The sequence below is a fragment of the Chionomys nivalis genome, chromosome 2 (genome assembly GCF_950005125.1).
Source record: "Chionomys nivalis chromosome 2, mChiNiv1.1, whole genome shotgun sequence".
NCBI classification, from domain to species: Eukaryota; Metazoa; Chordata; class Mammalia; order Rodentia; family Cricetidae; genus Chionomys; species Chionomys nivalis.
This window is the reverse complement of record NC_080087.1, coordinates 54441295-54466500: the sequence shown is the minus strand read 5'-3', so window position 1 is coordinate 54466500 and position 25206 is coordinate 54441295. Positions and strand designations below refer to the sequence as shown.

At 45.8% G+C, this 25206-nt stretch overlaps 1 protein-coding gene and 1 pseudogene across 2 annotated transcripts in view; one reads left to right on the top strand and one right to left on the bottom strand.

Moving 5' to 3' along the window:
- Window positions 1-25206, bottom strand: part of Fyn (FYN proto-oncogene, Src family tyrosine kinase) — a 197593-nt gene that overhangs the window by 121022 nt on the left and 51365 nt on the right. The window lies entirely within an intron of this gene.
- On the top strand, window positions 20064-22011 carry LOC130867684 (tubulin alpha chain-like; annotated as a pseudogene).

Here is a 25206-nt window from a genome sequence, read left to right as displayed (position 1 = left end):
GTTTGAACTTCTGGCCTCTAGACGACCTTTCTGAGAGGACTCCGGTCTGCTACCTCAAGGCCCGGGTTTTGTTATGCTTGTTACCGCAGCCCCAGGAAGCAAATGCACAAAATATCAGTACCTAAAAGACAACTCTGAATACAAATTATAGACAGACAGTAGGATTAAAAACAGTCAAAGAAAAGGAAACAACCCATTGAACACCTTCACATTTTCTAGCAGGTAAAGATTTTTAAACCTGAAAAAAAAAATGCACTAACCAAGGAAAAATACCTCAACTGTAATTATAGTAAAATTATGATATGATGAAATGACATCAATAAAATCAAAAGGCAAGGAGGAGGAGGCAATTTAGCACATGTCTGACAGATATACTGCGGACAACCCAGTAAGAAATAGGTAAAGAGCTGAGAAGGAAAATCAGGAAATAGCCAATGCATACTTAAAATGTTTTAATTTAATCACCAAAGAAAACCCAAATCACAATGGACTACACCAGCATGTACTGGCCAGGCTGGCTAAGCTAACCAGGACAGACACCAGGGAAGGCTGGTGAGGAAATGGGTGTGTTTGTGGGGACTTCTCATCCAGTGCAGGTGAGTGTGCTCACACGGGGAAGGACATCTCCTCAGACTTAGGATCTGACGCCCAGGGGTCCATCCTACACAATACTGAATATGTCTGCCCTCTGAGGCACGCTGAAAACAACTTAAAACAACTACAGAAGCGCTGAATGGATTCTGATACAGTCACATACAACCCTGGTCACACGCAGCATGAATGCAGGGGCATGTTTTATTCATATAAAACTTCTAATAGATAAAAACCAACCTTTGAGGTTTAAAAGTGCCGTTGCTGACTACACTTGGTGGAGTTCCCTGCTAGAGACTAGAAGTCGGCAGCCTCTCAGTGACTTCTCTCCCATCCAGCTGCTGCTAACAAGAGCTGAGCTCCCCTGGAAAATCCACCAGCCCTGCACTTACCTACTCTCTGCATTTCTCATGCAAGAACACTAAACTTCCATTAAAACTCCTAGAACTCTTGGCGCTAGCCCAAAGAAATCAGAAACAAAACAGAGCTCTCCTGAGCACGGGAAAGCGGAGGAACACTGCGAATTAATTTAAACAAGATAAGATGAGCTGAAGATTTACAGTGCTAAAAGCTTCAAAGTGCCATTTCATTAAAGTGCGCGTTTTATTCACTCAAGATGACTATCACGGTAAAGACATTTTAGACTGTTATGTTAGGACGGCACGCAGCAGCCAGTTTCAGTACAGTAACACACACTAGTCTGTCTTTATCTTAATTGAGTTTTAAGTAAAATTTGGCTATTCAAGGCCAACTTCATATACATCAAAAAATGTTTTTCTGGAACCTTGGTTTACAGTTTGCAACATCCTAGAAGGGAAAAATCTTTAAAAGAGGCATTTCCATCTCCAGGTACATAGAAGACCCTGGCGGTTTCCTTCGAGAACCACCGCAGAGACCAGCCCGTTCCTGCCACCACCACAGGGATGGGTGAACCATCTCCAAGGGGGCAGTGCTGGTTGACCTCCATGGGGAGGGAGAGGAGGCCCTCTGGTTTGGGGACACCCCGATCTCAGTCTTATGGTCATAGTCAGCCGGCTATCATCACACATCCATCACGACAGTCCCGGAGATCCTGGTGTGTAGGAGGCCAGACAGACTGGCCTTTGTGGACAGTTCGTTTCTAGGACCCTCTGGAGGAGAGGTTCATTCCCATAACTAGGCCAGCACCCTAAGAATGAGGGCCACCTGCAGAGGAAGTGAGACACACACACAATGACTCTATCCCACAGCCCCCACATACTGTGTGTGCTTCAAGAGTGGTCCCAGAGATGCTCTGCTCTCCCCACCCACAGCGTAGAGATCTGTGCTCCTCCAACTCACTGCACTTCCCTAAACATCAGCTCCCCAAAGAGGAGCACCTCTCATCTCAAGCTGTCACCCCAAAGAGGAGCACCTCTCACCTCAAGCTCTGTCACCCCAAAGAGGAACACCTCTCGCCTCAAGCTGTCACCCCAAAGAGGAGCACACCTCTCGCTTCAAGTTCTGTCGCCCCAAAAAGAAGCACCTCCACCTCAAGTTCTGTCGCCCTAAAGAGAAGCACTTCTCACCTCAAGCTGTCACCCCAAAGAGGAACACCTCTCGCATCAAGCTCTTGCATAAGCTTTCTGGCGGACGATGGTATTATGGGTTCAACTCTACCCCCCAGACCCTAGCTGGAGTTCTCTTGATAGAAGAATAACATGCGCTTTTCAAGCAATTCTTTATCATGAATTTTGAACATGGAGATGAATGATAGAAATCAAATGCAGTAATCAGTTCAGAGTTATATGGACAGAGTAAAACCACCAAGGCCAGTTCCTTTAAGAGCCTTTTAATTGGAAGACTGAGTCCTGCCGCTATGCAAGGGAGTCTCTAGCCACAGCTGTCGGAAGGTCTGAATTGAATTTGGATGGCCCATGAATTAAGAATGGGTTTTGACATTTTTAAATGGCTGGAAAAGAAAAGAAACTCAAATTTCAGCTTTGATAAAAGAAAACGTACTGGCACATCGCCACGCCCGTTTGCTTGTGTTTTGTCTGGGGCTGCTTTCAAATGACAATAGCAGAGCTGTCTCAGAGGAATCCGTATGGCCCACAAAGATGGAAATATTTATAATCTGGCCTTTGCAGAAAACGTGTGCAGGTCCTGAGCTAAAAATTCGCTAAGTTTGCAGAAGGCTGTCCCACTCATTAGCGCCCCGTGCCTCTGAAACCATCTCTGTGACAAATCAAAAGCAAACCCTAAAGCAGGTGTGGATCCCCCATCCAGGTAAGAGACACAACCCGCTAGAGCTGTCTTTCAACCCGTGGGAAGCAAACTATAAAATTCAACAGTTACATCTACCATTTCTTGAATTAAATAAAAGAAAAAATTCAAGATATAGCTAGGGACGCACATCCACGGGACTGCTCAGAGGAAAATGGTTTCCAGCCATACGTGCATATGACAGACACATAAGAGGACAAAGTATTAAGTTCTGTGCTACTAGAACATTTAAAACTGGAGAACACCTTGCTCGAGGGAGAGAAGTACATACACAAACGCATACGTGGTAACAAAATCACTACCAGAGAGATGTTGTCATTGGGTCTAGCCGGAGGCCATAGTGAATTAGCTGAGGCACGATGGTACGTGTCCTCACAGCAATCCTACATGACGAGTCGCAGCTCATGGCTTCAGCTGACAACGACAATAAAGCACAAGGAGAATAAGCCGGGTGAATTTGCCTCAAAGCCTACACACCTTCTCATCATGAATTAATCTCTGTGGCCCCGGGACATAGGTCATAGCTCAAGTTTCAGAACAGGTTGTTGCTGAGAATGAATAAAAGAGAACAGCTACTATTTACTGAATATTTATTACTTGCTAGGTTCTGTGCTGGGCTTCAGTCTAGCCTATCAGATGCATGGGCTCTAGCACTGGTTTGCAGGTAAAAAAAATGGGAGCCGGAAGAAATGAATTAAGTTGCTCAAGGTTAGATTATAAATTTGTGGAGAGCTGCAAACCTAGGACTTGATGTTCCCATTGGTCAGGTGTTTGGGGTACGCTCTCCATTACTGTAAACTCTCCTTTGAACGGGTGCACGTATTGCCAATAGGACGGGTGCACGTATTGTCAATAGGACGGGTGCAAGTATTGTCAATAGGACGGGTGCACGCATTGCTAATAGGACTGGTGCACGTATTGCCAATAGGATTGGTGCACGCATTGCCAATAGGACTGGTGCACGCATTGCCAATAGGACAGGTGCACGTATTGCCAATATAAAGGAATAACTGCACATCTGGGAGTGCATAGGGGAACAAAGAGGAGTAGGGAAGATGGGAGGAAGGATGGGAGGGAATAGAGAGGGGAGGAAGCGGGGAGAATATGTTTTTTACTCATACATCCAGTAAGTACTGACTGAGCGGGCACTGTGTGTCAGACCTTGGCCAGAGAGTCAGGGATACAACAGCAAACAAAACAGCTAGAAACGTGGGCATCATGGCAATCACATGGGCGAGAAAACCCTTGGAAACAGGATTTTACCATGTAGGTTACAATCACACTATAAGTAAGATTGGTGACAAGCAAAATTCATATGTGTTGAAGACACAGGCCAATGAAATTGCAGACATTACACAGAATGGAAGAAGGAAGATAAGAAATTTCTGGTAAATTAATTTTTGTGGCACTGCGAGTTGGTCCCAGGGCCTTGCTATGGTAAGCGGCCTAAGTACTTCCCCAACTTATTTTTACTTCATGAAGGATAAAAGTGTTTTTCTTCTAAATTTTTACTTAGAATATTTTTATGTATCAAAAGTTTGTGTTTTTATTTACTCAAGCCTGTTCTTGCATCACGAAGTAACCAGAGAGGCAAATTCTCTGATGCCAGAACCTTTACAATATTAAGTATAAGAATACTTAACAGCACAGTAAGAGTATAGTGCGTGGTTATATAATTAGTCTATTCACATAACAAAAAACATCATAGCACTTTAATCATATTAGAAAATTAGAATATGAAATGGAAGAAAGAAGATCAAAGCATACACACAGGAAATATTGACACCATAAGACTGTTATCTTGATATGGGTGTGACTAAGAAATATTTTCATTTCTTTGTAGCTTAACACCTTGCCTACACTGAAGACTGTAAAGCCAAGAACATTTTAAAATTTTATTCTAGAAATTTACATCAAAGAGAAGCTATGTCTCTCTACCTTACCACTCCAGTTCTACCGGCCACCTGGGACTTGTGAGGAGCTTGGCCGTCAATCAATTTCAGCACTATCTTGGGTGTCAAATACTGTTACTTCATTTTTATTATGTGTTTGGTGGTGCATGTGTGCCATGGTGTGTTTGTGTGTAGATCAGAAGACAACTTATGTGGGAGTCAGTTCTCTCTTTCTATCATGTGGGTTCTGGGGAACAAACACAGGTTGCCAGGATTGGCTGCAAGTGCCTTTGCCAGCTTAGGTGTCTCACCAGCCCTAATACATATTTCTAAATTCACTTGCAAAAAGGTTTCAAAATAGATTCAAAAGTGGCCAAAGCCATCACCAGGGTGCGATGGATGAATTCTTCGGCAGTGACAACATATTCATTTAACAAATACACCGAGTGCTGGCCACGCTCCAGGCCCCCTGTGAAGTAGGTATCAGAAGGTCAAATCAGGTTTCTGGGAACAAATGAGCCACAGGGCTGGCACTGGTCCTCTGCACTCAGCAGGATGCAGGGAGGGGCGGAGCTGAGTAGCTATCCTCAGGAGGCTCTGACACAGCCGGGACATGTGGCCCCAGAGAGGCTGGCTTCATTTCTCTCCTTCCAGCTGCCTCATTTGTAAAACAAGGATAATTCTGACCCAGTTTGAAGCACTGTGGTGCAGGATAAATGCAAAGTATATTCCGGGCTTGTTTTTACCTTTCCAGTGCTCAATGGATTCCACAGGGAGATAGGTGATGTTGCTTCCTTCCTCGGGAAATTTACATTTACTCTTTAAGAAATGAGCCTGGAAATGAGGCTAGGTGGTTAAAGGGGGAGTTACATACTTTTTTAATTCTACATATTCAGATTAGCAATCATAGGAAAACTCATTTCCTTGAACAGACACGAAAGGAAAGGGATTTCAAAGCTGAAGGAAAGTTCACCCCCATTCTCAGGGCAGCCCTGCATGGGCTGCAGCAGGGACTGGCGCAATTGTGATGCAGTCAGCTGGGGACCAACCCAACTCTCTGAGAGGGATTCCCAGCTTTCCCTCCCACCTTTTAACATTTTTTTTTTAAAGCAACATTTTTGTTGGTTTGTTTGCTTTGTTGGCCTGCAATTCACTATGCAGACCAGGCTGGCCTCCAACTCAAGACATCTACTTGCCTCTGCCTCCCAGACAGCACCTGTTGCTCTCCCCAGCCCAGTTCATTTTCTAATTAGCGGGAACATTTATATCCATCAATTCCCTGCTACAGACAAGTAGAGGAGAGAAGCTGGGCAGGGTATGGTAGAGGGGGACAGAGACTCGCCCGTGATGCTCTGTGAGGAAGCTGATTCTGCTCACTGAGTGTATGCGCACAAGTGGGCAAATGCCCAGACCCTGGCAGAGAGGTCACCTTAACCCCTGGTCCTGGTAGTTGAGGCGAAGTTAAGGACCTGTTTTCACAAGCTCAGATTCTTTGTGCTCCTTCTGCTCCAGTAAGGACTAGGAACTGGAAAGCTCCACAGCAATGAGAAGCCAAAGCCCTATCCTCCTGCCTATGCTTCATGATGCCACACGAGTAACTAATGCTGGCTGTGGATGTTGAGATGAATGGATGGAGATGGCTATGGAGGTCATTCTGCTATCTTCCTCCGCCCTATATCCTTTTGGTCTGAGCCTCATGAACTCCAGCTCCCCAGTGCAAATGAGTAGGCACAGCAGCCGCAGGCGAAATGGACAGAGCTTGCAATTTGTACCCTGGGTGGGGCGCACTACATCCACGGCAACAGTCAAGGCCAATTCTGCAAGGCTTGATGAGCCGGCATGATGAGCATGCTAGGATAAATTCAGTAACTGCTCCACTTTTTAAAAGGGAGTTGTAAAAATTATCTTTAAAATGCTTGTTGATGCCCTGTGGGTATGAGTCACTTTGTGTGCAGCAGGATCAAAATGGATCTCTATTATGGGTTTCTGCCAGCTCTTTGATTCTAAACAACTTTATTAATGTTAATAGGAGCGATGCACACATCAATGAAAGAATAAATTCCTTGGGTTTAGGAGAGCTTCAATTAGTGATCTGTATTAAGCAACGTAAAATGCTTTTTAATTTTCTTTCAAGTAATGAGACATCAGCCCAGCAGGGTTGAAAACGAGGCAAAGGGTAGGAAAGACAGGGAGGGAACAAGCTTTCCAGCCAGCTGGCTCTGCACCCAGGTCCTCAGCATCATTCAGAGAGTAGAACAGGAGGCAGGGACACACCTTACCAAAGGGACAACGAAGGAGATGAAGGGAGGAGGAGGCTACACAGAAAACCAAGACGGCTGTGGGAGGATTTCACTATTGTCCACAACAGTACCGACTGCAGTCGGGTTTTCCAAATCTGTCACCACACCGCTCCATTCGCCCCACCACCTCCAGAGCAGAAGTTAATATTATCCATCTACTTCCAAAAATATCAAGACAAAAATGGGAATTTCAGCTGAAAAGATGATGCAGCAGGTCCCCTAATGAACAGGTTATCGTCCAGTGGGACAACGCATCTGGGCCTGGCATTTCTGCAAACTCGGCTTTCAACCCTCTCCTACACAGGTCGAATTGTCTCTCCTCAGCTTGGAGCAGAACAAATGACAATTCCTACGGAGTATAGTTTAGCTGAACAAGTATTTATAGAGAAACCATGTTGGCTGCAGAAATGTTCTACGCCAGCCGCAGAGGTGCCTGGGAACACACCATTCGCTCTGAGTTATCAGTGAGTCCGGGTGTCTCCAGTGCCCCAGGATGAACGAGGAAACAGTGTGTCTGAGATGGTGACAAAAACACAGCCTGTGCACCTCTTGACAGTGCCAGCTTCCTCTCACATCAGCTGCTGCTAGGAATCTGTGCGTATTCTGCAGACAGCCTTCCTGCTCTGCCCGGGCTTTAGTTACCATCCCCAGCACGGATCTGCTGGGCCCTGGAGGAGTTCAGGTTAGACATTCTGTGCAGGTGACAAGAGACAAGGCAAACACTGACCACGTCTCAAGGCTCAAATTGTCTGCAGTCAACTTGGCATCATGAACTAAGGAGGCAAGGCTAACTACTGCGTACCAAGATGGACTTGCAGTTGGCGCTGAGTAAAACTCTTAGGTTTCTAATCATACATGCTTTCGCTAGCTAGGAAATGGCAGTCTGGTACCAGGTGACCAGAATCCAGATGAAGGTCTTCTAAGACAGAAGGACTCATTTACCTCTGCTTCAAATTCAGCTCTCTCCAGCAAAACTGTTCCCAGAATCATCTACCTTGGAGCATCAAAATATCCGCTCCCACTAAAATATTTGTGCACAGGCTATTGTCTCATTTCTTGCAGCAATCTTTTTGGCCAATTCATGTTTTTAGGATTTTCTAATTCAGGTGATTCTCAGGGGATCATATTTCTTAGTACCTATAAAAACTGTCATTCAATTATCTGTGCTATCCGGGCTTCACTGGAAGCATTTGTAATTAAGGATTATAAACTACACAGTCTTTAGGACCCCAGCCAGCTTCCTCCATCATATCCTGAGTTTAGTTTCATGGACGGTTTCATCTTCTCCAGTCTAGCAAGGGAAGTCATGCGTTGCTAAGGTCATGGAACAGTGGTTCTCAGCTGTCCTAAGGCTGTGACCCCTTGTGTTGTAGGGATTCCCCAACCATAAAATTATTTTTGTTGCTACTTCATAACTGTAATTTCGCTACTCTTATGAATTGTAAATACCTGGCATGCGACCCCAGTGGGAGTCATGGCCCACAGGCTGAGAACCGCTGTCATGGAAGGCAGTAATGTTTTAAAACACTTATACCTGGGGCAGGTGTGGAACAAAACCCCAGAGATGAAGGCCACTCGAAGACCCTGAGCACTGGGGTGTCCCTGTCCAATGTTAAATAGTATCACTCCTACAATAATAACGAAGCAACTTGCCAAGGATAATTTAAATTTCTGTAGTCACCAGTCTAAATGTAGGATTAGCCAAAGACCAAAACCACGAAAGACAGATACACACTGAATTCCGTCTTCCCAAAGAGCACCGCGTCGATATTGGATATTTACTTTCTAAGGAAATACCAGAAAACATATATCAAATTAGCAATGGGACAAACCACACACACACACACACACAAAAAAAAAAGCAAAAAAAACAATCATCTTTCCCACGAGCGACCTTCCCCCCCCCCCTCTAAATAGTTTCCCACAAGCTGAGCTCCTGAATGCAAACTGCAGTGTGGATATGGTTACTGGTCTCACTGGGACCTTCTCATCCTCAAATCTACAGTTTATGTCAAAAGCTGCTAAAGTAAACCACATAAACTTTAAAAGAACATTTCATTCCTGTGGGCATTAAAAGCCCAAGAAGAGACATCACAGGCCCGAGAATACAGAATACAGAGGCAACAAACTCTTTAGATCTCAACCACATGTGTTAGGCACAAAAACTCACATTCCAGAGGGTCAAGCCTTCTGGAAAGAGCCACCGCAGTCACTCTGCCCCCGAGGGGTTCTTTTCTTCCCAGCTCCACAGAACAACAGCTCCATCAGCTTCCTGTCCCGTATGGGATTTGAGACTGCACTGCAGAGCCACTGGATGTGTTTGGTGACCCAGAAGGGAAGCAGACTCTCAAGTTTCACTTTCACGTCACTGAGCGTCTAGGTTTCGGGAACATACATGAACACGTCCCATATTACACTCACTGTCATGAGTGATAACCACTTCAGCTTCCGGTCCCTTGTCGTGAGATATCTGATAACACTGTGTAAAGGCCTGTCACTGTGATTGGTTTAATAAAAAGCTAAATGGCCAACAGCTAGGCAGGAGGTGTAGGTGGGACTTCTGGACAGCAAAAGCTCTGAGAAGAAGAAAGGGGGAGTTGCCAGCTGGACACAGAGGTGAGACAAAAGCCACATACCATGTGTTAGCATGCATTAAAAAAAATGGTTATAAAAGCTAGTTAGAAACAAGCCTAAGCTAAGATAGAGCTTTGATAATTAAGAAATCTCCATGTCATTGTTTGGGAGCTGGCTGGCAGGACAGAGCAAGACTCCTTACAATCCCTAGTCTTTGTTACCTAGCAACAATAAGCTGCCTATGAAGTACTTAACACAACAGGGCTGTGACCACAAAGGGACTCTTCCTGTTATATGGGCTCTCAGGAGTGTCACTAAGAATCCAGTGAGTCACCACCACTGAAAGAACCCAGCGAGGGCTGAAGAAATCCTGACTCTGTTTGAGGCTTCCTTGGCCACTGCTCCATGAGTCCTCCCTCAGCTTCCTTATAAAACCAAGATTGTAGAACAGGTGACTGATGCTTCTCCCAAGCCTCTAAGCCTTTGTCCTAACTAGAAGAAAACTCTAGGAGTCTTTGTCGGCCTGCATTCCTCTGAGGAGGCCTCTGAGGAGGCCTCTGAGGAGGCCCTTTCTGCCAGCTGGGTCAAACACCAGACGGAAGCCAGCAGTTAGGTCCTATGGTGCATTCTCCATGGAGAGGAGGAGGCTGGGGACATTAACTTTTCCACCAACTAAGATCCTGTCAACCACGCCTTCCGCCTAACCTTCTCCTCACTAGAGGTCTCACAGGACTGTCCAAATGTTAGGTGGACAGTCGAAGAGAGACACCACAAAGTAAAATCAAGACATGAGGCCGAGTGTGAATTCAGACACAATCGGGGCAAACTTAGCTTCAAAATGATTCACTGTGTATCTCAAATTCTAATTTAACTGGGCACCCTGTATGCTTCTGTTGAATCTGGCGATCCCACACACACGCTGCCGCTGGTGGTAGGCTGCCTCATGCCACCCACTGGTCCTCCCGTACAGTCAGCCCAGCACTGGTCCATCTTCTGGGGCCGAGGAACAAGGGTTTGCAGGTTAGGCTCAATCCGTTTCCTGTCCAACTGTCCCTCTTGGGTCCTCCTACTGGCTTCACATCGCCGTACGCCTACTTACATCCCCTCCACAAGAGGCTCCCAAGTCTCCTGACCACCCTTTCGGCCGCAGTCCCCTTACCCGGGCAGTAGCCATCAGTCGGAAGGAGGCAACTCACAGCGTCACCCACGGCTGCATGAGTCATCCACTCTCGGAAGCAACTGCCTCTTTTTTTTTTTTCTAAATAAAAGGTCATTTATAACCACAAATTAAAACCATCAAATTACAAGCCTTTTAAATACTGAAGTGAAACAAAAAAAAATGTAGGTTGTGCGAAAGAGAAGCTGGGGCAGAGGCAAAAGGCGGGGAGACAGGCGCAGCTCGAGCGCTGGCTCTCATGGTCTTCTAGGGTTCTGCTTTTCTGCCAGCTTCCAAATTTCTCTCCTGAGCTCACAACAGCTCTCAAGGGAATGGAAGACCACCCCCCCACACACACACACCAAGGAACGATGTGGGAAGGGGGGAGGGATACGCGGGGAGGATTGGAGTAAGAAGCTTTGATTGACTTATAAACTGGCCTCCTCCCAATCGGCCCCCAGTGTGGGGCTACCCTCTAAGACCCCAGTGCGATTCTGAGGGACCCCTGACATCTCCTTCAGACTGTGAACCACTCATTCTTCTTTAGGCTACTTGGTGCCCACAAACAGAAGCACCATGCGTTCCACCTCTGTCTCTCCAGAGCCGAGTGTACACAGCAGAAAAAGCTAACCCAGTGGAGGTACCTCCAGCACTAAATCTTGTCCTGCTGGGTCAGCTGATTTCCCTAAGCCCAGCCTTGCCCCCTGGAAGAATCTGTCTCTTCAGTATCCTATCACAGATGACCCTTTTCCATAATATCCACAACTGTGCTGTCAACTAGCACAAACTCGGATCATCTGGGAAGAAGAAGCCTCAGTTGAGAAAATGCCTCCATCAGATTAGACTATCAGCATTTTCCTGATTAGTGATTGATATCGGAGGCCCCAGCTCACTGTGGAGGGTGCCATCCCTGGGGTGGTAGCTCTGGGTTGTATAAGAAGGCAAGCTGAGCAAGCCATGGGGAGGGGGAATAAGCAGCACCCCTCCTTGACTTCTGTGTCATTTCCTGCCTTGAGCCCTGGCCCTGGTTCCTCTATGATGCACTGTAAGGTATAAGGGAACAAACCCTTTCGCCCCAAGTTGCTTCTGTCATAGTGCTTATCACAACAATAGGAAGCCAACTATGACAAGCACTTGCAGCAAACCCCCAAAGGAAGAGGCTGACAATGAACTACATGACAAAGTAGGAAAAGCGTTCAGTATCCTTTTCACGCCATTAGCTCTCAGCAGCCCTCAAGCAGCTAGAAGACAGAACTGCCCATAGCCTGGTCTACTCCTGAAGGTGGGGGGGGGAGAGGGGGGGCATCATCACTAAGCTGGGACTGGGAAGTTCAGTCTGATAATTCTGCAGATCTATTCTGAGGAGCTGGGGCACTTGGGTCTGCCCCCCACTGACTCAACAGAGTACCTGCCGATTACCTTTATGTGGTTGTTCTGAGATCTGGATGTGAAATATTTAAGATAGCAATATACAGAGCTGGGGGACAGGGAGGGACACTCTGAGCATGTCATATCCCCAGAGTTTTACCTCCTCATTTAATCCTCTCAATATGTGCTGGAGAAATAGAACCAAGCAGGTTTCAAACTCACTTTTGGACACCAGGGCTCCCTGTCTACCACATCCAGCTGCTCCACTTGGGTCACTGAGTTCCAGCTTCTCTTCCTCGGGTCAGCGCGAGGCCACGGCCTTCTCTAGGCATGCACTTGGTAGACACAGACTGGGCATTTCATGGGCTTTTAACAAGGACCCTACTGAACGGATTCATCTAACAGAGGCCTTCTTTATAGACTTTTTGCAACAAAGCTGCGTGCATTATGTAGGTAATTGCAGTCTGTATCTTGAGACATACTTAGGGAGCCGACAAGAACTGCTTTACTTAAGCGGATGATGGTGAGAGCGCCATTATCAATGGTGAGCTTTGCCCCGATGAAGGGAAACATTCTCAACTTCTCACACAGGGAGTCAGGGGAAGCTGGCCCTCCCTGCTCAGGTGTCACCACACCACTGCTGTTTGTAGTCAGGTCCTCTGTTTAATCAATCTCCCTCTCTCTCCTCCTCCTCTGGTCTCTGTGTCGCCCCCTCCACTATCCCCCTCCACCAGTGATCTCTCTGGTAATTCTGATTTACAACAAGAATGGACTTCCTTAGCCCAGGCTAGGCTAACACAGCTTCCCCACTTACCCCCAACAAGGATCTGGGTCATTTATAAGTTATCATTTGCAACTTAGAAATCCTTTCAATAGGGAACACACTGCTGTTAATGCTAAGGTCAGAGGTCAGTCCCTCTGAAGCAAAAAGAATCAAAACAACAAAAATGCAGGTGCACTCTGTCAGTCAAGGCACCATCAGGTGACAGGCAGGTGACATGAGGTAACAGGCAGCCCCTTCCAGTTGCAATCACCTCAGGAGGATTTAACAAGAGAGGCATTTAAAAAATGACCAGGGCGCAGGAAAACCACAAGGCCTACTGCGGTCCAGCAGGAAGCCTGGAGAAGCAGTCACCATTACAGCCCAAGGCCTGACAGAGCTGAGAGAGCAGACACCTGGGCTTGGACAGGAAGACATAAAGGCTGGTGGGGAAGGCTGCCCGAGAGGAACTGTGCCTGTCCCTGCCAGACACTGCCAGTCAGAGAGACCCCAGGGGTGGGGAGTGGGGGTAATATTCTCACCTCATTCCCTTCCTCCTTCTCTCCCTCTCTTCAGTATATGGGTGCTAAACCCAACCGCAAACCAGCAAAAAAGAACCCACCAAGTAGGTCACAGAAGTCAAGTAGCTGGGTCACTGGGGACAGAGAGAAGGGAGGGACTTGTTCAGGGTGCAGAGGAGTGTCAAAGGCCAGCCATCTTACTCAAGAGTTAACAGTGTCCCACGCTCACTGCTGGGGGGAATACTCGGTGCCACTGCAAAGTTCTGTGGACATTTTTGCCAGAATATAGCTTTGTTCAGGCAAGCATGTATTTTAAAAATACATTCACACATGTATTCATATTTCTTAAATATCTATGAGCATTAATTCCATGAAAGAAGGAATATTTTACTTTAGTGATGCAGGAAAAAACCCCATGTATTTTATGCTAAGCTTCGCTCTTTTTCTAAAAGAAGTAAAAACAAAAACAGTACAGAAAAAACAACTCCGATCTTTAAAGTGGACGGTACCACCATGCTTCATTCAGTGGGTGCACCGGGCTACCACAAGGTCCTTTCCCCTCCCCTCCTTCTCTTTCCCCTTCCCCCTCTCCTTTCTTTCCCCCTTTCCCTTTCTCCTCCCCTTTTCCTCTGTTTAATAGCTATGGTTTTCCAGTTAGATTTATCTTAGTAAACAAATGGATAACGTGCCTCCAGGTTTAAGGGACAGATTCATCCCACCTTTCAGCTTCAACCCAACTAGCATGAGTTCTGCTGGGCTAAAGCAGGTCTTGGGAGTCGGCACTGACACCCTCCGTTGCATGGGGTGCACCCAGTAAGTGCTTTCTAAATCTCCCTGGGTGTGTGTGCATCTTCTGGCAAAGGAGAAAGAGGGTGGCTCTGGAGCTCCTTGCATGGGACAGGTGGCACACAGGTACAGGAGATGGTGTATGTGGGGGGGTGGTTCTCAACCTGGGGGTCGAGACCTCTATGGGAGCCCAACAACTCTTTCACGGGGTCACCTAAGACCATCAAAAACCACAGGTATTTATATTACAATTCATAACAGTAGCAACATTACAGTTATGAGGTAGCAACAGAAATAACTTTATGGTTGGGGGTCACTACAACATAAGGAACTGTATATCAAAGGGTCGGTCACAGCATTAGGAAGGCTGAGAACCACTGAGTGAGGGACACCCCAGGTTATTTCAGAGATGATAGATAAGTGGCTCTAAGTAACCTTGACCACAAGAGGAGAGCTTCATTCCTTTCAGGATCTCAGGCTATAAAACCCAGGGGGCTGCTGCCATGCCTGCATTTCCTTGTGGTGCCTGAGGTCCTTCCTTCGCCAGAGATACGCGGTCACCAGTTTGGGTCACTAGAGACACGTGGTCACCAGCTCGGGTCCCTAGAGACACGCGGTCACCAGTTTGGGTCACTAGAGACACGCGGTCACCGGCTTGGGTCTTTGGTTTCACGGCATCGCTTGTTTGCAAGGATGGATCTCACTTTAACTTAAACGATGCTGGTTTTCTACTTGAGGTCAAGAAGTTTCATTTAAAATTTAAAAAAATTAGCTTCTAATAGAAAGGATTCATCTGAGAGACTATGCGTATGAGTGACAGATGGGGAACCCAGATGACTCGAGTTTGGGGAAACGCAGATACACGCAAGCACAGCCCGTGATTCAGAGACATTCAGGATTTTGGTTCTAATTGCCAAGCAGGTAGGCAATAATGACTAATTTTATTGTCTTATAAAGAGATAATTCTTTCATGGAAGGTAGTAGTTCTCCCGGCCAGAGACCTGTAGCTCAAAGAGAGCAATACTATTTCAGTAAACTGCGTTGCGACCTGATTAATGATTGAACGTTGAGGCCCAAAGATTTAGATTAATAGTAAGATGATAATTAGAGACCATAAATATGGAGCAGGAAGAGAGAAGCAGAACACCGCTCTCTCTGCACAGGCTCTAACAAGGGGCCCTTGGCTGTCATTGGGATGTGAGGAGAGGGGTAGGGGAGCCTTCCCTGAGTCACACAGGCCTCGCTGAGAGTACCCAAGGCCACCAGGGGAATTAGATTACAAAAGCAATCTGTCACGGTCTGTGACTTCTTTTGATGTCAGGCTGGTGAGGCTGCTGTATATTATTTCCACGGCACTCATGATCAGCGGAATCACTTGCAACTGTCGCCTCCTACATGAGCTGGAAGTCTGAGACATTTTTGTTCAGCTCTGATCCATCCCCAGATACCCCAAATCCTTAATTCTAACCTCTCGAAATGAGCATTACATTAACGCACATGGCTCCTTCCAAGTGGAGGGCTCAGGAAGCATGGCGTCTTTTCCAACAGCGCGAGTGTGCAGAAGCCCAATCCACTTCACACATGCTTGTACATCCCTGTCCCCTAGTCAAGCCCACCCCGTGGGTGAAGCCGGGCATGAAATCTGCAAGGCCTGCTCCCTACTTCAAGAGAAGACGTTCGATTCAACATATCCTATGCTTCCTAACGTCATGTCAATTCCCAGCAGATCGCATTCTGGAGCTGGGATCCCTCCCCTGTGCACTGCTGTTTACTTGTTTTAAAAATATTTCTACAAAGCATCTATTGTTTTCTCCCCAGTGTGCCACCGCATGATACACTGACAAGCTACTGCTTCTGCATGAATAAGAGGGTTTTCCCCAGTGAACAACGGAGTCGGCTGGCACTGGGAACGAGTCTGGTCCAGCAGCAAGTGCTGTATGTGGCCAACGTGGCTACGCATGGCCTTCTGTACCCAGTGGGCCCACAAGCAAACAGTCTGCAGCGGCTGACTCTAGAGGCTCGGTTTCTGACATGAAACAGAGGGCTGCTTTTTGTGATGTGTGGCTTCAGTTGGGAATTTCTTTAGACTTACTGAGCTGCTAGGACAGGGAATAAATAGACTTTAATTTTCAGTCATCAAGTTTAGCTTCAAAATCAAAGGCTTTAAACATAATATATAGTATCTGATTTGGTGGTGGGAGTGGTAGTCACACAGCATAGTGTTCAGACCTACGAACAGAAGTGTTGCCAACACTGGACGACACAGGCCAAATTGTTTCTGCACTTCTTATTCTAATGGAATCCAGTTCGGCAAAGGGACTTGTCTTAGAACAAAAGGCAGAATAAAGTTTTTGTCCCATGATTTCTCAGACTGCATCTTTACTGGATATACTTTTGGGTGACTGCCCCATCCCTGACCCCTATAGAAGTCTGTTCTGCTTACAGTGCAGCAGCAGGCCATGTGACTGTAGTTATCTAACATCTGACTGGACAGAAATGAACAACTGACCCAAGGAAGACTTATTCACCGGTGGCTAGGAACCGAGAAATAGTGCGGCTTGGCTTAAAATGAAAAAGTTACACCAATCAGATTGCTCTACAAGGAATGTGAAGTTCCAGGCTGATACCGGCTAGCTGTGGTTTGCTAAGCCAACAGATAATGCATCCTTGGGTGCTGTGGGGTCCATTTAGGGCCAAGGTCAAGCAGGGCTCCAGCTGGCCTACAGACAAGAATGGGGCAGACAGAGAAGGTGACATGGAGAACATGGGGGCTATAGACGCAGCCGTAGACAGTGGGTTTTGTTCTAATGGCTTTCTAGCCCCAAGAGGCTTCCTTACTGATGCAACTAACTCTAAAAAGAGATGAAATCATCAACTTTGCAGATAAGCGTAGTCCTCACCCTTCACCAAGGAAACATCTTTGCAACAGAGACTATTGCAGAAAACCACAACCAATCAAAATGCAGAGTTGTAGAGCCCAGTTCCAGCGGGTGTCCAACTCCTGTACCTAAGGCTCTGGAAGGACTGAAGAAAGGGTGCAGGAAGGCGGTAAGAGTCAGGGAACCTGGAAGTCTGCTCTGAGAATGTGCCTCCTAGGAATAAAGTCCCAACAACAACACGACTCCCTAAACCGCAGCTGTGCAAGGCCAACATTAGACATGTTAATATCTAATGTTATTAGACGGAGGTGATGGAGCCAACAGGCCCCCAGCCTACACAAAGAACAACAGGCAATGTAAGACATGTTGAGGGTGGGAGAAACAGTCTTCCCCAGGGAAGGGCACACGAATTAGTTTCCCAATACAAAACAGCTAGCTCTGAAATAGATATACAACTAACATCATATAGATTGATTAGGGTATATTTAGGATAATGTATGTGCTATTAATCAATAGTTAATATGAATTATTAATATATCTATCTACAATTAATAAAAAAGAGGCCATGAATTTGAAAGAGCAAGGAGGGATACATGGGAGGGTTTGAAGGGAGAAAATGGAAGGGGGAATGATGTGATCATGTTATAGTATAAAAATACAATAAATGTATTTTTAAAAGAGCCATAATCTTTTTACCTGGGGTAACTTGATGAGGCCTTTGTTCTGGCAACTGAAAACAAGTTCTGACCGAGACAACAGCCCACAGGGCTCTCACAGGCTGACCCGCAGCTCTAAGGACTGGAGAGAGACTGCGGAGAGACATGAACCGTGGTGGCAGGAGCTCAAAGACCAGCAAAACAGACAGGCTTGGAGCTAAGTTGGTTGGCGTGAGAAAGGAAGTAGAGCGGTCAGCGCTGTGTCTCCAGGAGTATGGGAAGGGCCTTCAGGAGAGCAGGGTTCTGACTTCCTAGCAGGAGGGGGCAGGGCCAGGCCCCTGGGAGGGGGAGGCAGCACAGATGGCTGCTGGGCTGTGAACTCAGGTCCTCACGGTTGCGCAATGAATACTTAGTGACTGAGTCATCTCTACAGCTTCGAGAATGTGTCTTTCTTTATTTCTTAATTTTAGAGGATAACAGCAAGTAGAAATGCCTACATTTAGGGTAGAAAATATTTCTGTAACTGTAACTAATAGTTGCTGGCCCAGGAAGAGCATTTGAGGAAAGAAGAATAAGTACGTGACTCCCTTGGTGGGTGGGAAAGGAGGGTGCTATCTGGCGCATCTGGTGTGTGAAGACAGCTGCTGGCTTTCCAGGTAGCCCAGTTGGCCAGCAATGGTAGTTTCGAAAACACACACACACACAAAAGAAAAGAAAGAAAAGAAACCTTTGTTTTAAGGACCTTCTTAGTGTGTGGACAGCGCTCCAAAGTATATAAAAGGAACTGCATGGAACTGAACTTGCCCAAGAACAGCTTTTTCAAGAGCTTCCTGGATCCTCAGATGGACAGGCTTGGAGCTAAACTGAACGAGTGAGAAGCAGAGCAGCTGCAGCCAGCGCTGTGTCTCCCAGAGTATGTAAGCAGCTTCTGAGAAAGTTCTGCAACCATCAGTCTGTAAGAGGTGTTTGAGAGAGCAGGGTTATGACTGGGCCAGCAGGAGGGGATGGTGCCAGGACACTGGGATGAGGCAGCACAGATGGCCATGGATGCTTCAGGGGAGTAGAGCAGAAATGCCCAAGGCAAAAACCTGGGACTCTTTCGTCTAAATGAATGTGCTAATGGCTCCCGGGGAGCGGTACGAGAGGGCTTAGCACATATGCCTCCTCTACTGTACTGGCTGTAAATAACCCATGTGCTTGTCTGGGCCATCTGCTTGGTGTGCATTTTGTGGAACTAGGGAGAAAAACAGGAGGCAGAGAAAGAATGGTTACTAATACTTAAGTTGATACTCTGAAAAATCAAACAAGCTTACGCAGCTAGAGTATTATTATTATTTAAAGTGGTTAATTAAGCCAGAAATGTTCTTTTTTCTTTTCCTATGGGGTGTGAGGGCAGGGCAGTTTCCTAAAGGTCAGAGAGCAGGTCACAGACAGAATGAGGCTAAAAGAAAACTTTCTGTTACTGGATTTCACACATCTTAAATTAATCACACGTAACCAATCTAGGCTATTTCTTCATCCAGACACAAGAGCTGTGTGTCACTAGCTTTCCTCAGAGTAATATTTTACAATTATCTCTAAAATATCATGTTTAGATAAAAGACACTCTGAACGTGTGCGACATTTTTGTAGGGGGGTCACACCCTGCACAAGTGCCGACTGCACGTGACTGGATACTAACTGCCTTCACACACACAGTGAGACTGCTTACCCACGATTTAACTCCTCACAACTATAGAACGTACACGATCCATCCACCAACACAGCTACCGAGGGAGCACTCGCTCCACTGTCCGCTTCTCGCGCTAATCAGAAGGTGCCAGCCTGCAAGAGTGCTTTAAACCCACAAACTAAATGAGCTGCAAGGAATTTCCAAAGGTGGACTTGGACCTTCAAGATAAATACTTGGTGTTTGCCCTCTTATAGATGTACAACTCCCTGTCACTTCGTGATCTGAGAGACTGTATAGACTGGGTGTGAGCCAATGGCTGGTTAAGAAATTTAACCTCAACAGCAGCAAGAGTTTCATTTAAGCCTGTGCCTCACCTTGATGGGATCCCCAGAAATAACTGAGGTTGAGTCCCAATACAATGTATCCCCAGGGTAGATCAAAGGCTCTGATGGCTTTCACTGCAGATGGGCAGAGGGGTAAGGACAGTGATTAAGAGCTAAATGCAGGCTACTTAAACCCCACATTGTAGATGAGTAATGGGTTCTAAATGAGACTCCTCATCTCTCCAACCTGAGATGAACAGAGAGAACCTAACCCTGTCTGTCTCACAGGAGTCCCAAGAAGCATCAGGAGCTCAGTGAGGTCTTCACAAGGTAAGCTCGCAATGCATGTCGCCAGGACTGTCACTGTGTGGTGCAAGAACCGACATGGATCCCAGGATCCCAGAGGGAAGGAGGTCTTCCTTGAAGCCCGAACAAGCATGAAGATGGGTAAGGAGTCCCTACTCCTAAGTTCCCATGATAGAAGTGTTAAGAAACTGTCCTAGTGAGACAGGGGCTGAAGCGGCGTGCACGCCACCTGAAAGCAGCTCTAGCAAGCCCTCAATGCTCGTCCTCACCAACATGGGCGCCTCGCTGCCACCGCCAAGGCTGAGTTCTGTAAGACACTGCGCAACACTTGCTGTGAGGAGCTTAGGGGAAATCCCTATCACACACTTCAAACACCATTCTTAGGAAAGACTTCAAAAATAGGTCAAAACAGCTAGGCATGTTGACACGCGTCTTTGACCCCAGCACCTAGGAGGTAGAGGCAGGTGGATCTCGGTGAGTTTGTGTCTACAGAGTGAGCTCCAGGTGAGGGAGGGCTACCTGATAAGACAGTGCCTCTAAATAAATAAATAAATGAACAAATAAAATGGTGACAGGGAACTAAAGCTGAACCACACCCTGCTCTCCTGAAGACTCTTTCCCATACTCAGGAGATACAGCAGCGCTGACCGTTCTGCTCCCTTTCTCACGCCAACCAAATTAGCTCCAAGCCTGTCTGTTTCCTGGTCTTTGAGCTCCTGCCACCACATTTCATGTCTCTCCACAGTCTCTCTCCAGTCCTTAGAGCTGCAGGTCAGCCTGTGAGAGCCCTGTGGGTTGCTGTCTCGGTCAGAACTTGTTTTCAGTTGCCAGAACAAAGGCCTCATCAAGTTACCCCAGGTAAAAAGATTATGGCTCTTTTAAAAATACATTTATTGTATTTTTATACTATAACGTGATCACATCACTCCCCTTCCATTTTCTCCCTTTAATCCTCCCAATAACTTTATCTGTGGCCACTTACACCATTTGGCAAGGAAATCATTGACCTTGTCTTGGAGCGAACTTGCAAGCTGGCTGGCCAGTGCAGAGGTCAACAGGGCTTCTTAGTTTTCCAGAGCTCTGGTGGGGGAACTGGCTCTGGGTCCACCTCCCTGCTGAGGGAGTGGCTTTTGGCTACAAGAAGTCCAAGCTGGAGTTCTCCATTTGCCCAGCCCTCTAGGTTTCCACTGCTATTGCTGAGCTCTGCAATTCCATCCTTACCACCCATACCTTCCTGGGGCACTATGACTACCTTCATGGCAGACAAGGAGACCATCTATGACATCTGTCACAGAAACCTTGACGTTGAACACCCAACTTACACTAACCTTAACTGCCTTATTAGCCAGACTGTGTCTTCCATTACTGATTCCTTCAGAGTAGATGGAGCGCTGAATCTGACAGAATTCTAGACCAACCTGGTTGCCCTACCCTCACATCCACCTCCCTCTGGCCACAGATGCCCCTGTCATTTCTGCTGAAAATACCTACCATGAGCAGCTTTCTGTAGCAGCGAACACCAATGCCTGCTTTCAGTCAGTCAACCAAATGGTGAAATGTGACTCTTGCCGGGATAAATGTATGGCTTCTTGCCTGTTGCACCATGCTGATGTGTTCCCAGAGATGTCACCATGAAGACCAAGCGCAGCATCCAGTCTGTGGCCTGTTGTCCCACTGGTTTCAAGGGTGGCACTGACTACCAGCCTCCCACTGTGGTACCTGGTGGAGACCTGGTAAAGGTCCAGAGAGTTGTGTGCATGCCAAGCAGCACCACAGCCATTGCTATGGCCTAAGCTTGCCTAGATCACAAATTTGACCTGAGGTATGCCAAGCGTACTTTTGAGCATTGGTTTGTGGGTGAGGGTGTGGAGGAGGGAAAGATCTCTGAGGCCCGTGAGAACATGGCTGCCCTAGAAGGATGATGAAGAAGTTGGTGCAGATTCTGTTGAAGGAGAGGGTGAGGAAGAAGGAGAGGAATACTAATCCATTTTTTCAGTCCCTGGATCACGTCAAACTCCCAGAACTTCAGCTTCAGCATTAGCTGACAGGCATTAATGCTTCTAATTATATTCATTTTGTGATCATGTGTATCTTTTCCATGTGTTCCTGTACGGTTTCTTCCATGATGTCTCAAAATAAAAGCTTTAAGACAAAGAAAACAGAAAGAAAAATCTAGAAAGATTCAAAGTGGATGCCTGCCCCAGAAGGTTGCACTCGGGGACTATGAGATCGCCCTCCCCATTCTCCCGGGGAGCAGAGGTTGTGTGGACTGGCTTCAGTGGCAGCCTCCTCCAGCCAATCAAACTGCCTGAACACTTCCCAAATAACAAAGACAACAGTCATATTACTGACTATGACTGCATAATAAGCAGCAGATTTGAACAATGAGTTCGGAGGAACTAAAACATTCAGAATTTTAAACTGTCTAAAATATTACATTTAATCTTCAGTCTAAGAAAACTTTTGTTGCAAATAAATAGCATAATAAAATGTCAAAAAAGAAGAGGAGGAAGAGGAAAGACTTGGGAAACCACTCCCTTTTATTGCTGAATAATGAGATCTATACATTTGCTCTGTACAAATATAGTCCCACTTCTATAAAGTATGTAGCAAGACACAGACACTGGACATTTTTAGATGCTGGAATTTCAGGAAAGGAGTTCTATCCCTTTCAAAGTATTTCCCATGATTGAAATTTCCTACAATGTAATCAGTTTCCCACAAGATGATAAGAGAGTGTTTATTATCTTAAGTGTCACCAAGAGCGTGTGACACCTTTATCTCACAGCATCACAGCATCGCCTAGGTTCACAAGCTGGGCACCACTATCCTTGCACACACAGAAGCGGGCCATTCCCACATGAGCAGTGGGGAGCTGGAACTCACGATTGCCATGCTACTGCTGTACTGCACATGCAGCTGGTGGAGGGGGAATCCCAACATTTATAAAATACCAACACTACCTAGCCAAGTGGCAAGCTAAATGGAGACAATATTCTTGTTTTAGCCTTGTAATATTTATATTAGTTATTCTCTAAATACCTTTGATGTTGCTGTATTTTCACAACTATAGCATCTATTTGAAAACAAAAAGAAATTAATCAAATTAAAGAAATGCCATTAAATTCTAAGGGTAAATCTTTGCTAAGAAAAATTCACTACTGATCTAAAACATAATCACAGTTACCAATGTTAAAACCAACTCCATTTAAGGTAGTGAACACATTCACACATCTTGTTTACAGACAACCTTTCTTTAACTCAAACCTGACTGAGAAGGAAATAGACACAGCGACAGAAAAGCTCCCTTTAGGAGGAATACAATTAAAACTCAAAGAATTGGTACTCCAGAGATCACGTGGAGGACGTGACTTCTGAGTAAAATCTTCCATTCACTGGTACAGAAGCTTGCTGCTATATCCTAGAATTCAGCACAGTGCCAACTACATGATCAGAACAAAAAATAAAAATAAATTTGCTGAATGAACTGCAGCACCATATACAAATTTTTAAGATACAGTGACACAACTGAATAGGATTTTTTTAAAATAGGAAGATCTAGATAATTCAGAAACTAATGTTTTTGTTGTTGATTTTTTTTTTTAATGGGGCCAGGTGCCTCAAGAATAACATTACTATGTTGTCTGCTGAGGTGTGGTCTTTACTTTTCTACCTTTGTTTTTTAATGCAGTGTGCTAGATATCTCTGAAATTTTTTTCAAATGACTAAAGGACCTGGAAAAGCTGCTATCGATGCACAACATACTACTATTACTTATCTCTTTATGTAAATATCTATCTACCTGGATATACTGTATGAAGTTTTAGAAACATCAGCTGTACTATCGGCGTTGGAAACGTATTCCGGTTTACTGTGTTGAGTTGGCACTGTCCATAAATTAACAGCCATACTGATCTAGAAACATTCATTTTTCCCATTTTTAAAGGGTTGGTACGCTGTACTAAACATGCCAGGTCTTGTCTACATGGGTCTACATTACAAGATTACAGAAACTAATATTTTTTAAATAATGAAAACTTGTAATGTAAAACTATATTCAACAACCAAGAATCCACGATGCTTCATTAACTGTTCAAAATTGCTTGTAAACTAACCTACAGACTTTAAGACCCACGAAGGAAATCCTGTGTCCCTGGCAGCAGATTCTCAGGGCAAAGAATAGGGTTTGAATAATTTCTATCTTTTTCTCTCCATTTTTCAATACTGTTTGGATTTACAAACACACGAACAGTACCCATATATTTGCTATTCAGCTGACAGTGTTCCTGTTCTTGAAGTGTTTGTCCAACCATTTGAGCTTTGGGGGGAATAGTATCAAGGTTCAGCTGACAACGAGGACAAACTTCAGACATCTTCCTGGTTTCTCAAATACTGTGTGTCTGAAGCACTCTTCTCTGTGAGTTACTCCTATATACACGCCTCTAACATGCATTTTACAACAGCAGCACAGATGCGCCCCGTTACCACAAAGCTATTAAACCAGCCTTGACACCCTATACCGAACCACTCCGAGTGTGGTCTTCTTCATTTCCTGGCTGACCATCACAGCCCAAGAATGACCTCCTGGGTTCTGTATCTAAATGTATTCACCATTGATAGTCTCCATCTGTCAGCTCCACACACAAAGACCTCAACTCATTGGACAAAGAAACAGTGCTCTTCTCGAAGGCTGGGTGAGTCTGAAAGTAGACAGCCTGTACGAATTAATAACCCGTGCTTTCTTATCATTCTTCTCTTTCAATCTAAGGGAAAATGAGAGCATTGCCTGATAAACAAAAGCTAAGTGTCTCCTTTCAGAGTCCATCAAGAGCAATGTGTGTCCTTCACTGGGGTGCTAGCCTGGTTCCTATAGTGCTGGGCTGCAATTCTGGCCAGCTTCAGGCTGGCCTCTGAAACCTTGCATCCATGCACGTGTGCCCTGAAGAATCAGCCAACTGTGAGAAGGGCAGAGAGAACACAGAGGGCCTGATGACTGGCAAGTGGCCCACTCTGGGTGCTATTTATCTGAATTACTGAAGTGTGATGAAATTTACTCATGCCGGGCTGAAGCACGGAGTTCACCATGCTGAGAATAAGCTTTGTGCTTTCAATCCTGCTCAGAGATGGCAAGGTGGAGGCTAAGAGAAACAGAGAACTATTATGGCTATACACGGTCCT